This window comes from Prunus avium, chromosome 4 (assembly GCF_965620075.1).
Source record: "Prunus avium chromosome 4, drPruAviu1.hap1.1, whole genome shotgun sequence".
Taxonomy (NCBI): domain Eukaryota; kingdom Viridiplantae; phylum Streptophyta; class Magnoliopsida; order Rosales; family Rosaceae; genus Prunus; species Prunus avium.
The window spans coordinates 7,124,309-7,138,687 of record NC_142287.1 but is presented as its reverse complement, the minus strand read 5'-3'; the positions used below and the strand labels follow the sequence as shown (position 1 = coordinate 7,138,687).

The window sequence follows — 14,379 nt, the reverse complement described above, 5'->3', positions numbered from 1 at the left end:
ATAATATGGTGGGAGGAGTCATTTTGTGAGTTTTGAGTGAAATCCAATCGCTAGAAGTATGGAATACACCAACCACTCCAATTAGGAACGAACTGCCGTTGAACTTGAATTGTTCAATTTCTCACACCTATTGATTTCGGATCGAGCCCTAGTCTTGGGCAACATCATAATATGGTGGGAGGAGTCGTTTGGTGAGTTTTGAGTGAAATCCATTCGCTAGAAGTATGGAATACACCAACCACTCCAATCAGGAACGAACTGCCTTTGAACTTGAATTGTAACAACTCGATCCTTAATTAATTTTCAATTATTATTTTATTCTAGAAAAAGACTATTTTGCCCCTGGAATATTTTAACGGGTATGAAAGTTGACTTTTTGACCGGGAAGGAATTTGAAAATTTTGATTCTATCCTTATGCAGAGCACGTTGAAACGAGTTCTTAGACACGTAGTGAGCTCGAAGCGGAGTTGTAACGAAAAAGTTGCGATGAAGGAATTTGTCCGGTGGCAAACTTGTAAACAGTTCAAAGATTGTTTTTAGAAAACCAGAAAAAAAATCTCTTTTTACTCTCCCGACACGTCTGTTATTGTTGAGCCCCCAAATCTGATAAGCCCAACAAATTCCCTAAATATTCTCTATTCTGCACAAGTCCCATAAACCCATCATAATCCCAAAACCGACAGAACCTCCTCAAGACTTACTGATCTGTTCACGGGTCCAAAGCATCAACTTCCTGAGCTCGAAACGAAATAGTTCCTTCTTCAAACTTGTTCGTCTGCCTCATGAGTCGAACATATCCGAAAATTAGCCCAGTCGGAGAAATATAAACACCTCAAACCCCAGTTGGAGTATGAACAGCTCATCTCTGTCTGATACTCTGTGTTAAGCACGGATTTCTCTTTGCATGCGGGTTTCTGTTGCGATTCTTACCTCTATTCCTTCATAACAATTGTTTCTGAGGTCGACATCTACAACATATCCAAATTCCAAGGCAAACGGAGATTTCTATCTACTGTAAATCGTGTTCAAGTTGAGACTAGTCTTCACTTTCATTCTGTTTGCTGGTTTCACTCTAGTGTGCCCTTATTCACTATTGCATGTGGCCTTCCTCTGATCTAGTGGCTTCGTTCCTTTCATCAAAGTTGTTCGTCTTTGTCTTGGCTATAATCTGTCAAAATTGGAGCTTCATCCAAGAATTGTAGTCATCTCAAGGCTGGTTGAAGTGTTGCCTACTTATTTTGTTCTGCTGTATTGAGGTAGGCTCGAATTCTTTCTTGTGTGTTAATTTCTATTGATCAGTCGACAACACTTTCTTCATACAGGTTGTTCCTTAGTTATAGAAATATGACATATCCAAAATTCACAGCAATTTAAGTTCTATAACCATCTGAAACCTTGTTCAAAGTTAGTAAGTCCTCTAGTCTGCTGTTTAAATGCTACAGCACCTTACTCACTCTTGGATGTCGATTTCCGTTGTTCAGATGACCAAGGTTTCTTCTTGAAAGTTGTTCAGTTTCCTGTTTTCTACAACATATCCAACATTAGTGGTTATTCAATAAGTTTAGACCTCTCGGACAGAGTATAACTGAAACAAACTCCTCTCTCGTTATCAAGTGTTGTTTGGGAGTTTTACTCCTAGGGGGAATTCTTTGTGCATTGCAGAAAGATTCAAGGATTATGGTACACCGGTTCAGCGTACTCGATAATAATGGTCTTAAACTAGTACACGCACTTTTAGAAGCCGGGGGTCAGGGCTTTAAATTAAATTATTGTGTTGAGCAATTTTATTGATTTAATATTTATGATGGCTTAAATAGGTACTCGGGTACCAGCTGATTCAAAGGAGGGACCCTCAAAGGGTCAGAGCAACTCGGACGCACAGTGAGTGGACTTTTGTTTTATAAATGGATTTTATGTTATTAAAGTTTCAATATTTGATCTTGAAGGATTTATTTATGGCTATTACTTTCCGAGCAGGAATAATGAAATTATATATATGTTCTCGATTATATGTTTTTATATTTAAATGCAAATGGCTTGGAAAGTAAGAAATGAGGTTTTAATCATATTGAATGATTGGTTGAGGAATAAAATGGTAATTTCCAGGAAGGGCATGTATTTTGTTTTTAAACCACCATAGGTACCCAAAAATGTTGCCTTCAGATAAATTGTTGCTTTCGATTATAATGATGTCCAAGGACATCCCAGTTGCCTTCAGATGAGTCAGCGTGCGTTTGACAATTGCCCACAAGTTCGGGGACGCTCAAACTTTGTGGTGCTAGGAATGCGGCTCGGGTGGACCAAGTGTCCTCTGAGTCTTGCAAGGAATGCGGCTCGAGTAACTTTATGCTACCGAGACCTGCTAGGAGGAATTGACGGAAATTATGGAATTGACGGATTTATGATGGGTACACCTAGGTGGAAGGAAATTGTTTCCCTTTATTAATCTCAGATATTTTGTTAATGTTTCACTGAATATATGCTCAGCTATATGTATGAGGATTTGCATGCCTGAATTTTCATACGGATATTGAACATGGATATGATTAAATTTTCTAAATGTTTTAACAGAGGGGTTAGTATGTTGATACCTTATGTTCTAAAACTTTATTTTTGTCCACTCACGTTTTTCAATGTTTTGCGCCCCCAGGCAGTAGTCGTGTACGGGGACATCACCACAGGGCCGTCACTTTCCTCCATCCATCTCCTCCGCTACGTAGGAGTTCTTTTTGTATTTATACTGTTATCTTAAATTCTGAATTAGTTGCTCTGAAGATTTGCCCAAAGATCTTCTGTATGGCCTCAGGCCGGTTAGTTGGTTAAGTTGTTTGGATGTACGTTGAAAGCATGCTGGCGGTTGTGATGTTTTCTTTTTTATATGTATGCTTTCCAACAGGTGAAAATTTGGGAAAAGATTCAGTTTACAGAGGAGATTCTGCCAAATTTTCGGCGGATGTCAAACCTAAAAATTATTTGGATTTTAGTAAGAAGGGCAAATTAGTCATTTGTGCCTGACACCCGCCAGTTGTCGGACACACACAGGGTTCGACTCGGATTCCAAAGTGGAATTTGGGTCGGGTCTTGTCATGAATTGTCCAATTTCTTACACCTATTGATTTCGGATCGAGTCCAAAACTTGGGCAACATCATAATATGGTGGGAGGAGTCATTTGGTGTGTTTTGAGCCGATCGCTAGAACTATGAATTACCCCTACCACTCAACTTTGGAACGAACTGCCGTTGAACTTGAATTGTCCAATTTCTCACACCTATTGATTTCGGAACGAGCCCAAAACTTGGGCAACATCATAATATGGTGGGAGGAGTCATTTGGTGTGTTTTGTGTTGAATCCAATCGCCAGAACTATGAGTTACCCCAACCACTCCAATTTGGAACGAACTGGCTTTAAACTTGAATTGTCCAATTTCTTACACCTATTGATTTCGGATCGAGCCCAAAACTTGGCAACCACTTAATATCGTATTAGGAGTCATTTGGTATGTTTTGAGTGAAATCCAATCGCTAGAACTATGAATTACCCCAACCACTCCAATTTGGAACGAACTGCCTTAGAACTTGAATTGTCCAATTTCTTACACCTATTCATTTCGGATCGAGCCCAAAGCTTGGGCAACATCATAATATGGTGGGAGGAGTCATTTGGTAAGTTTTGAGTGAAATCCAATCGCCAGAACTATGAATTACAACAACCACTCCAATTAGGAACGAACTGCCGTTGAACTTGAATTGTCCGATTTCTCACACCTATTGATTTCGGATCGAACCCAAAACTTAGGCAACATCATAATATGGTAGAAGTAGTCATTTGATGAGTTTTGAGTGAAATCCAATCGCTAGAAGTATGGAATACACCAACCACTCCAATTAGGAACGAACTGCCGTTGAACTTGAATTGTCCAATTTCTTACACCTATTGATTTCGGATCGAGCCCAAAACTTGGGCAACATCATAATATGGTGGGAGGAGTCATTTGGTGAGTTTTGTTTGAAATCCAATCGCTAGAAGTATGGAATACACGAACGACTCCAATTAGGAACGACCTGCCGTTGAACTTGAATTGTCCAATTTCTCAAACCATTTGATTTCGGATCAAGCCCAAAACCTTGGCAACATCATAATATGGTGGGAGGCGTCATTCGGTGTGTTTTCAGTGAAATCCAATAGATAGAAGTATGGAATACACCAACCACTCCAATTAGGAACGAACTGCCGTTGAACTTGAATTGTCCAATTTCTTACACCTACTGATTTCGTCTCGACCCCAAAGCTTGGTCAACATCAAAATATCGTGGGAGGAGTCATTTGGTGAGTTTTGAGTGAAATCCAATCGCTAGAAGTATGGAATACACCAACCACTCCAATTCGGAACGAACTGCCGTTGAACTTGAATTGTCCAATTTCTTACACCTATTGATTTCGAATCGAGTCCAAAACTTGGGCAACATCAAATTATGGTGGGAGGAGTCATTTGGTGTGTTTTGAGTGAAATCCAATCCCTAGTACTATGAATTACCCCAACCACTCTAATTTGGAACGAATTGCCTTTGATCTTGAATTGTCCAATTTCTTACACCTACTGATTTCGTCTCGACCCCAAACCTTGGGCAACATCAAAATATCGTGGGAGGAGTCATTTGGTGTGTTTTGAGTGAAATCCAATCTTTAGAAGTATGGAATACACCAACCACTCCAATAAGGAACGAACTGCCGTTGAACTTGAATTGTCAAATTTCTTACACCTACTGATTTCGGATCGAGCTCAAAAATTGGGCAACATCATATTATGGTGGGAGGAGTCATTTGGTGTATTTTGAGTGAAATCCAATCGCTAGAACTATGAATTAACCCAACCACTCCAATTTGGATCGAACTGCCTTTGAACTCGAATTGTCCTATTTCTTACACCTATTCATTTCGGATCGACCCCAAAACTTGGGGAACATCATAATAAGGTGGGAGGAGTCATTTGGTGTGTTTTGAGTGAAATACAATCGCCAGAACTATGAATTACCCCAACCACTCCAATTTGGAACGAACTGCCTTTGAACTTGAATTGGCCAATTTCTTACACCTATTGATTTCAGATCGAGCCCAAAACTTGGCCAACATCATATTATGGTGGGAGGAGTCATTTCGTGTGATTTGAGTAAAATCCAATCGCCAGAACTATGAGTTACCCCAACTACTCCAATTTGGAACGAACTGCCTTTGAACTTGAATAGTCCAATTTGTTACACCCATTGATTTCGGATTGAGCCCAAAACTTCGGCAACATCATAATACGGTGGGAGGAGTCGTTTGGTGTGTTTTGGGTGAAATCCAATCACTAGAACTATGAATTACCCCAACCACTCCAATTTGGAACGAACTGCCTTTGAACTTGAATTGTCAAATTTCTTACACCTATTGATTTCGGATCGAGCCCAAAACTTGGGCAACATCATATTATGGTGGGAGGAGTCATTTGGTGTGTTTTGAGTGAAATCCAATCGCCAGAACTGTGAATTACCCCAACCACTCCAATTTTCAATGAACTGCCTTTGAACTTGAATTGTCCAATTTCTTACACCTATTGATTTCGGATCGATCCCAAAACTTGGGCAACCTCATAATATGGTGGGAGGAGTCATTTGGTGTGTTTTGAGTGAAATCCAATTGCTAGAAGTATGGAATACACCTACGACGCCAATTAGGAACGAACTGCCGTTGAACTTGAATTGTCCAATTTCTCACATCTATTGATTTTGGATCGAGCCCAAAACTTGGGCGACATCATAATATGGTGGGAGGAGTCATTTGGAGAGTTTTGAGTGAAATCCAATCGCTAGAACCGTGGAATACACCAACCACTCCAATTAGGAACGAACTGCCGTTGAACTTGAATTGTCCAATTTCTTATATCTATTGATTTCGGATCGAGCCCAAAAGTTAGGGAACATCATAATATGGTGGGAGGAGTCATTTGGGGAGTTTTGAGTGAAATCCAATCGCTAGAAGTATGGAATACACCAATCACTCCAATTAGGAACGAACTACCGTTGAACTTGAATTGTCCAATTTCTTACACCTATTGATTTTGGATCGAGCCCAAAAGATGGGCAACATCATAATATGGTGGGAGCAGTCATTTGGTGAGTTTTGAGTGAAATCCAATCGCTAGAAGTGTGGAACACACCAACCAATCCCATTAGGAACGAACTGCCGTTGAACTTGAATTGTCCAATTTCTTACACCTATTTATTTCGGATCAAGCCTAAAACATCGGCAACATCATAATATTGTGGGAGGAGTCATTTGGTGAGTTTTGAGTGAAATCCAATCGCCAGAACGAAGAATTACCCCAACGACTCCAATTTGGAACGAATTGCCTTCGAACTTGAATTGTCCAATTTCTCACACCTATTGATTTCGGATCGAGCCCAAAACATGGGCAACATCATAATATGGTGGGAGGAGTCATTTGGTGAGTTTTGAGTGAAATCCAATCGCTAGAAGTATGGAATACACCAACCACTCCAATTAAGAACGAACTGCCGTTGAACTTGAATTGTCCAATTTCTCACACCTATTGATTTCGGATCAAGCCCAAAACTTGGGGAACAACATAATATGGTGGGAGGAGTCATTTGGTGACTTTTGAGTGAAATCCAATCGCTAGAAGTCTGGAATACACCAACCACTCCAATTAGGAACGAACTGCCGTTGAACTTGAATTGTCCAATTTCTTACACCTATTGATTTCGGATCGAGCCCAAAAGATGGACAACAACATAATATGGTGGGAGGAGTCATTTGGTGAGTTTTGAGTGAAATCCAATCGCTAGAAGTACGGAATACACCAACCACTAAAATTAGGAACGAACTGCCGTTGAACTAGAATTGTCCAATTTCTTACACCTATTGATTTCGGATCGAGCCCAAAACATAGGGAACATCATAATATGGTGGGAGGAGTCATTTGGTCAGTTTTGAGTGAAATCCAATCGCGAGAAGTATGGAATACACCAACTACTCCAATTAGGAACGAACTGCCGTTGAACTTTAATTGTCCAATTTCTCACACCAATTGATTTCGGATCGAGCCCAAAACATGGGGAACATCATAATATGGTGGGAGCAGTCATTTGGTCAGTTTTGAGTGAAATCCAATCTCCAGAAGTATGGAATACACCAACCACTCCAATTTGGAACGAACTACCGTTGAACTTGAATTGTCCAATTTCTCACACCTATTGATTTCGGATCGAGCCCAAAACTTGGGAAACATCATAATATGGTGGGAGGAGTCATTTGGTGAGTTTTGAGTGAAATCTAATCACTTGAAGTATGGAATACACCAACCACTCCAATTAGGAACGAACTGCCGTTGAATTTGAATTGTCCAATTTCTCACACCTATTGATTTCGGATCGTGGCCAAAATATGGGCAACATCATAATATGGTGAGAGGAGTGATTTGGTATGTTTTGAGTGAAATCCAATCGCCAGAACGAAGAATTACCCTAACCACTCCAATCTGGAACGAACTGCCTTTGAACTTGAATTGTCCAATTTCTTAAACCATTTTATTTCGGACTGAGCCCAAAACTTGGGCAACCTCATAATATGGTGGGAGGATTCATTTGGTGAGTTTTGAGTGAAATCCAATCGCTAGAAGTATGGAATACACCAACCACTCCAATTAGGAACGAACTGCCGTTGAACTTGAATTGTCCAATTTCTCACACCTATTGATTTCGGATCGAGCCCAAAACTTGGGCAACATCATAATATGGTGGGAGGAGTCATTTGGTCAGTTTTGAGTGAAATCCAATCGCTAGAAGTATGGAATTACACCAACCACTCCAATTTGGAACAAAGTGCCGTTGAACTTGAATTGTCCAATTTCTCACACCTATTGATTTCGGATCGAGCCCAAAACATGGGCAACATCATAATATGGTGGGAGGAGTCATTTGGTGACTTTTGAGTGAAATCCAATCGCTAGAAGTATTGAATACACCAACCACTCCAATTAGGAACGAACTGCCGTTGAACTTGAATTGTCCAATTTCTTACACCTATAGATTTCGGATCGAGCCCAAAACTTGGGCAACATGATAATATTGTGGGAGGAGTCATTTGCTGAGTTTTGAGTGAAATCCAATCGCTAGAAGTATGGAATACACCAACCACTCCAATTAGGAACGAACTGCCGTTGAACTTGAATTGTCCAATTTCTTACACCTATTGATTTCGGATCGAGCCCAAAACATGGGGAACATCATAATATGGTGGGAGGAGTCATTTGGTCAGTTTTGAGTGAAATCCAATCGCGAGAAGTATGGAATACACCAACTACTCCAATTAGGAACGAACTGCCGTTGAACTTTAATTGTCCAATTTCTCACAACAATTGATTTCGGATCGAGCCCAAAACATGGGGAACATCATAATATGGTGGGAGGAGTCATTTGGTCAGTTTTGAGTGAAATCCAATCTCCAGAAGTATGGAATACACCAACCACTCCAATTTGGAACGAACTGCCGTTGAACTTGAATTGTCCAATTTCTTACACCTATTGATTTCGGATCGAGCCCAAAACTTGGGCAACCTCATAATATGGTGCGAGGAGTCATTTGGTGAGTTTTGAGTGAAATCCAATCGCTAGAAGTTTGGAATACACCAACCACTCCAGTTAGGAACGAACTGCCGATGAACTTGAATTGTCCAATTTCTCACACCTGTTGATTTCGGATCGACCCCAAAACTTGGGCAACATCATAATATGGTGGGAGGAGTCATTGGGTGAGTTTTGAGTGAAATCCAATCGCTAGAAGTATCGAATACACCAACCACTACAATTATGAACGAACTTCCGTTGAACTTGAATTGTCGAATTTCACCCACCTATTGATTTCAAATCGGGCCCAAAACTTGGGCAACATAATGATATGGTGGGAGGAGTCATTTGGGGTGTTTTGAGTGAAATCCAATCGCCAGAACTATGAATTTCCCCAACCATTCCAATTTCGAACGAACTGCCTTTGAACTTGAATTGTCCAATTTCTTACACCTATTTGAGTGAAATCCAACCGCTAGAAGTGTGGAATACAAAAACCACGCCAGTTATGAACGTACTGTCGTTGAACTTGAATTGTCCAATTTCTCACACATATAGATTTCGGATCGTGCCCAAAACTTGGGCAACATCATAATATGGTGGGTGGTGTCATTTGGTGAGTTTTGAGTCAAAATCCAATCGCTAGAAGTATGGAATACACCAACCAATACAATTAGGAATGAATTGCCGTTGAACTTGAATTGTCCAATTTCTCACACCTATTGATTTAGGATCGAGCCCCAAACTTGGGCAACACCATAATATGGTGGGAGGAGTCATTTGGTGACTTTTGAGTGAAATCCAATCGTATGAAGTATGGAATACACCAACTACTCCGATTAGGAACGAACTGCCGTTGAACTTGAATTGTCCAATTTCTCACACCGATTGATTTCGGATCGAGCCCAAAACTTCGGTAACATCATAATATGATGGGAGGAGTCATTTGGTATGTTTTGAGTGAAATCCAATCGCCAGAACTATGAATTACCCCAACCACTACAATTTCGAACGAATTGCCTTTGAACTTGAATTGTCCAATTTCTCACACCTATTGATTTCGGTTCGAGCCCAAAACTTGGGCAACATGATAATATGGTGGGAGGAGTCATTTGGTGAGTTTTGGGTGAAATCCAATCGCTAGAAGTATGAAATACACCAACCACTTCAATTAGGAACGAACTGCCGTTGAACTTGAATTGTCCAATTTCTCACACCTATTGATTTTGGATCGAGACCAAAACTTGGAGAACATCGTAATATGGTGGGAGGAGTCATTTAGTGAGTTTTGAGTGAAATCCAATCGCTAGAAGTGTGGAATACACCAACCACTCCAATTAGGAACGTACTGCCTTTGAACTTCAATTGTCCAATTTCTCGCCCCTATTCATTTCGGATCGAGTCCAAAACTTGGGCAACGTCATAATATGGTGGGAGGAGTCATTTGGTGAGTTTTGAGTGAAATCCAATCGCTAGAAGTATGGAATACATCAACCACTCCAATTAGGAACGAACTGCGTTTTAACTTGAATTGTGCAATTTCTCGCACCTATTGATTTCGGATCGAGACCAAAACTTGGGCAACATCATAATATGGTGGGAGGAGTCATTTGGTGAGTTTTGAGTGAAAGACAATCCAAAGAACTATGAATTACCCCAACCACTCCAATTTGGAACGAACTTCCTTTGAACTTGAATTGTCCAATTTCTCACACCTATTGATTTCGGAACGACCCCAAAAATTGGGCAACATCATCATATGGTGGGAGGAGTCATTTGGGGTGTTTTGAGTGAAATCCAATCGCCAGAACTATGAATTACCCCAACCATTCCAATTTGGAACGAACTTCCTTTGAACTTGAATTGTCCAATTTCTTACACCTATTGATTTCGGATCGAGCCGAAAACTTGGGCAACATCATAATATGGTGGGACGAGTCATTTGGTGAGTTTTGGGTGAAATCCAATCGCTAGAAGTATGGAATACACCAACCACTCCAATTAGGAACGAACTGCTGTTGAACTTGAATTGTCCAATTTGGAACACCTATTGATTTCAGGTTGAGCCCAAAACTTGGGCAACATCATAATATGGTGGGAGGAGTCATTTGCTGAGTTTTTAGTGATATCCAATCGCTAGAAGTATGGAATATACCAACCACTCCAATTCGGAACGAACTGTCGTTGAACTTGAATTGTCCAATTTCTCACACCTTTTGATTTCGGATCAAGCCCCAAACTTGGGCAACATCATAATATGGTGGGAGGAGTCATTTGGTGAGTTTTAAGTGAAATCCAATCGCTAGAAGTATGGAATACACCAACCACTCCAATTAGGAACGAACTGCCGTTGAACTTGAATTGTCCAATTTCTCACACCTATTGATTTCGGATCGAGCCCAAAACTTGGGCAACATCATAATATGGTGGGAGGAGTCATTTGGTGAGTTTTGAGTGAAATCCAATCGCTAGAAGTATGGAATTCACCAACCACACCAATTAGGAACGAACTGCCGTTGAACTTGAATTGTCCAATTTGGAACACCTATTGTTTTGGGATCGAGCCCAAAACTTGGGCAACATCATAATATGGTGGGAGGAGTCATTTGGTGAGTTTTGAGTGAAATCCAATCGCTAGAAGTATGGAATACACCAACCACTCCAATTAGGAACGAACTGCCGTTGAACTAGAATTGTCCAATTTCTCACACCGATTGATTTCGGATCAAACCCCAAACTTGTGCAACATCATAATACGGTGGGAGGAGTCATTTGGTGAGCTTTGAGTGAAATCCAGTTGCTATAAGTGTGGAATACACCAACCACTCCAATTAGGAACAAACTGCCGTTGAACTTGGATTGTCCAATTTCTCACACCTATTGATTCCGGATGGAACCCCAAACTTGTGCAACATCATAATATTTGGGGAGGAGTCATTTGGTGAGTTTTGAGTGAAATCCAATCGCTAGAAGCATGGAATACACCAACCACTCCAATTAGGAACGAACTGCCGTTGAACATAAATTTTCCAATTTCTCACACCTATTGATTTCGGAACGAGCCCAAAACTTGGGCAACATCATAATATTGTGGGAGGAGTCATTTGGTGAGTTTTTAGTGAAATCCAATCGCTAGAAGTATGGAATACACCAACCACTCCAATTAGAAACGAACTGCCGTTGAACTTGAATTGTCCAATTTCTCACACCTATTGATTTCGGATCGAGCCCAAAACTTGGGCAACATCATAATATGGTGGGAGGAGTCATTTGGGGAGTTTTGAGTGAAATCCAGTTGCTATAAGTGTGGAATACACCAACCACTCCAATTGGGAACGAACTGCCGTTGAACTTGGATTGTCCAATTTCTCACACCAATTGATTCCGGACGGAACCCCAAACTTGTGCAACGTCATAATATGGGGGGAGGAGTCATTTGGTGAGTTTTGAGTGAAATCCAATCGCTAGAAGTATGGAGTACACCAACCATTCCAAGTAGGAACGAACTGCCGTTGAACTTAAATTGTCCAATTTCTCACACCTATTGATTTCGGTTCGAGCCCAAAATTTGGGCAACATCATAATTGGTGGGAGGAGTCATTTGGTGAGTTTTGAGTGAAATCCAATCGCTAGAAGTATGGAATACACCAACCACTCCAATTAGAAACGAACTGCCGTTGAACTTGAATTGTCCAATTTCTCACACCTATTGATTTCGGATCGAGCCCAAAACTTGGGCAACATCATAATATTGTGGGAGAAGTCATTTGGTGTGTTTTGAGTGAAATCCAATCGCTAGAAGTATGGAATACACCAACCACTCCAATTAGGAACGAACTGCCGTTGAACTTGAATTGTCCAATTTGGAACACCTATTGATTTCGGATCGAGCCCAAAACGTGGGCAACATCATAATCTGGTGGGAGGAGTCATTTGGTGAGTTTTGAGTGAAATCCAATTGCTATAAGTGTGGAATACACCAACCACTCCAATTAGGAACGAACTGCTTTTGAACTTGGATTGTCCAATTTCTCACACCTATTGATTCCGGATGGAACCCCAAACTTGTACAACATCATAATATGGTGGGAGGGCTCATTTGGTGAGTTTTGAGTGAAATCCAATCGCTAGAAGTACGGAATACACCAACCACTCCAATTAGGAACGAACTGCCGTTGAACTTGAATTGTCCAATTTGGAACACCTATTGATTTCGGATCGAGCTCAAAACCTGGCCAACATCATAATGTGGTGGGAGGAGTCATTTGGTGAGTTTTGAATCGCTAGAAGTATGGAATACACCAACCACTCCAATTAGGAACGAACTGTCGTTGGACTTGAATTGTCCAATTTCTCACAACTATTGATTTCGGATCAAGCCCCAAACTTGGGCAACATCATAATATTGTGGGAGGAGTCATTTGGGGAGTTTTAAGTGAAATCCATTCGCTAGAAGTACGGAATACACCAACCACTCCAATTAGGAACGAACTGCTGTTGAACTTGAATTGTCCAATTTCTCACACCTATTGATTTCGTATCGAGCCCAAAACTTGGGCAACAACACAATATGGTGGGAGGAGTCATTTGGTGAGTTTTGAGTGAAATCCAATTGCTATAAGTGTGGAATACACCAACCACTCCAATTAGGAACGAACTGCTGTTGAACTTGGATTGTCCAATTTCTCACACCTATTGATTCCGGATGGAACCCCAAACTTGTGCAACATCATAATATGGTGGGAGGAGTCATTTGGTGAGTTTTGAGTGAAATCCAATCGCTAGAAGTATGGAATACACCAACCACTCCAATTAGGAAGGAACTGCCGTTGAACTTGAGTTGTCCAATCTGGAACACCTATTGATTTCGGACCGAGCCCAAAACTTGAGCAACATCATAATATGGTGGGAGGAGTCATTTGGTGAGTTTTGAGTGATATCCAATCGCTAGAAGTATGGAATACACCAACCACTCCAATTAGGAACGAACTGTCGTTGAACTTGAATTGTCCAATTTCTCACACCTATTGATTTCGAGTCGAGCCCCAAACTTGGGCAACATCATAATATGGTGGGAGGAGTCATTTGGTGAGTTTTGAGTGATATCCAATCGCTAGAAGTATGGAATACACCAACCACTCCAATTAGGAACGAACTGTCGTTGAACTTGAATTGTCCAATTTCTTACACCTATTGATTTCGGATCAAGCCCCAAACTTGGGCAACATCATAATATGGTGGGAGGAGTCATTTGGTGAGTTTTAAGTGAAATCCAATCGCTAGAAGTATGGAATACACCAACCACTCCAATTAGGAAGGAACTGCCGTTGAACTTGAATTGTCCAATCTGGAACACCTATTGATTTCGGATCGAGCCCAAAACTTGGGCAACATCATAATGTGGTAGGAGGAGTCATTTGGTGAGTTTTGAGTGATATACAATCGCTAGAAGTATGGAATACACCAACCACTCCAATTAGGAACGAACTGCCGTTGAACTTGAATTGTCCAATTTCTCACACCTATTGATTTCGGGTCGAGCCCCAAATTTGGGCAACATCATAATATGGTGGGAGGAGTCATTTGGTGAGTTTTGAGTGAAATCCAATCGCTAGAAGTATGGAATACACCAACCACTCCAATTAGGAAAGAACCGCCGTTGAAGTTGAATTGTCCAATTTCTCACACCTATTGATTTCGGGTCGAGCCCAAAACTTGGGCAACAACATAATATGTTGGAAGCAGTCATTTG

General features: G+C 40.8%; 1 long non-coding RNA gene across 1 annotated transcript; it reads left to right on the top strand.

The window, feature by feature from the left end:
• The first annotated feature begins 608 nt into the window (after positions 1-608).
• On the top strand, positions 609-2,925 carry LOC148294735 (uncharacterized). Its single transcript, XR_015835432.1, has 3 exons — positions 609-1,257; positions 1,819-1,882; positions 2,652-2,925. It is a non-coding gene; the product is annotated as an uncharacterized LOC148294735 (long non-coding RNA).
• The last annotated feature ends 11,454 nt before the right edge of the window (positions 2,926-14,379 follow it).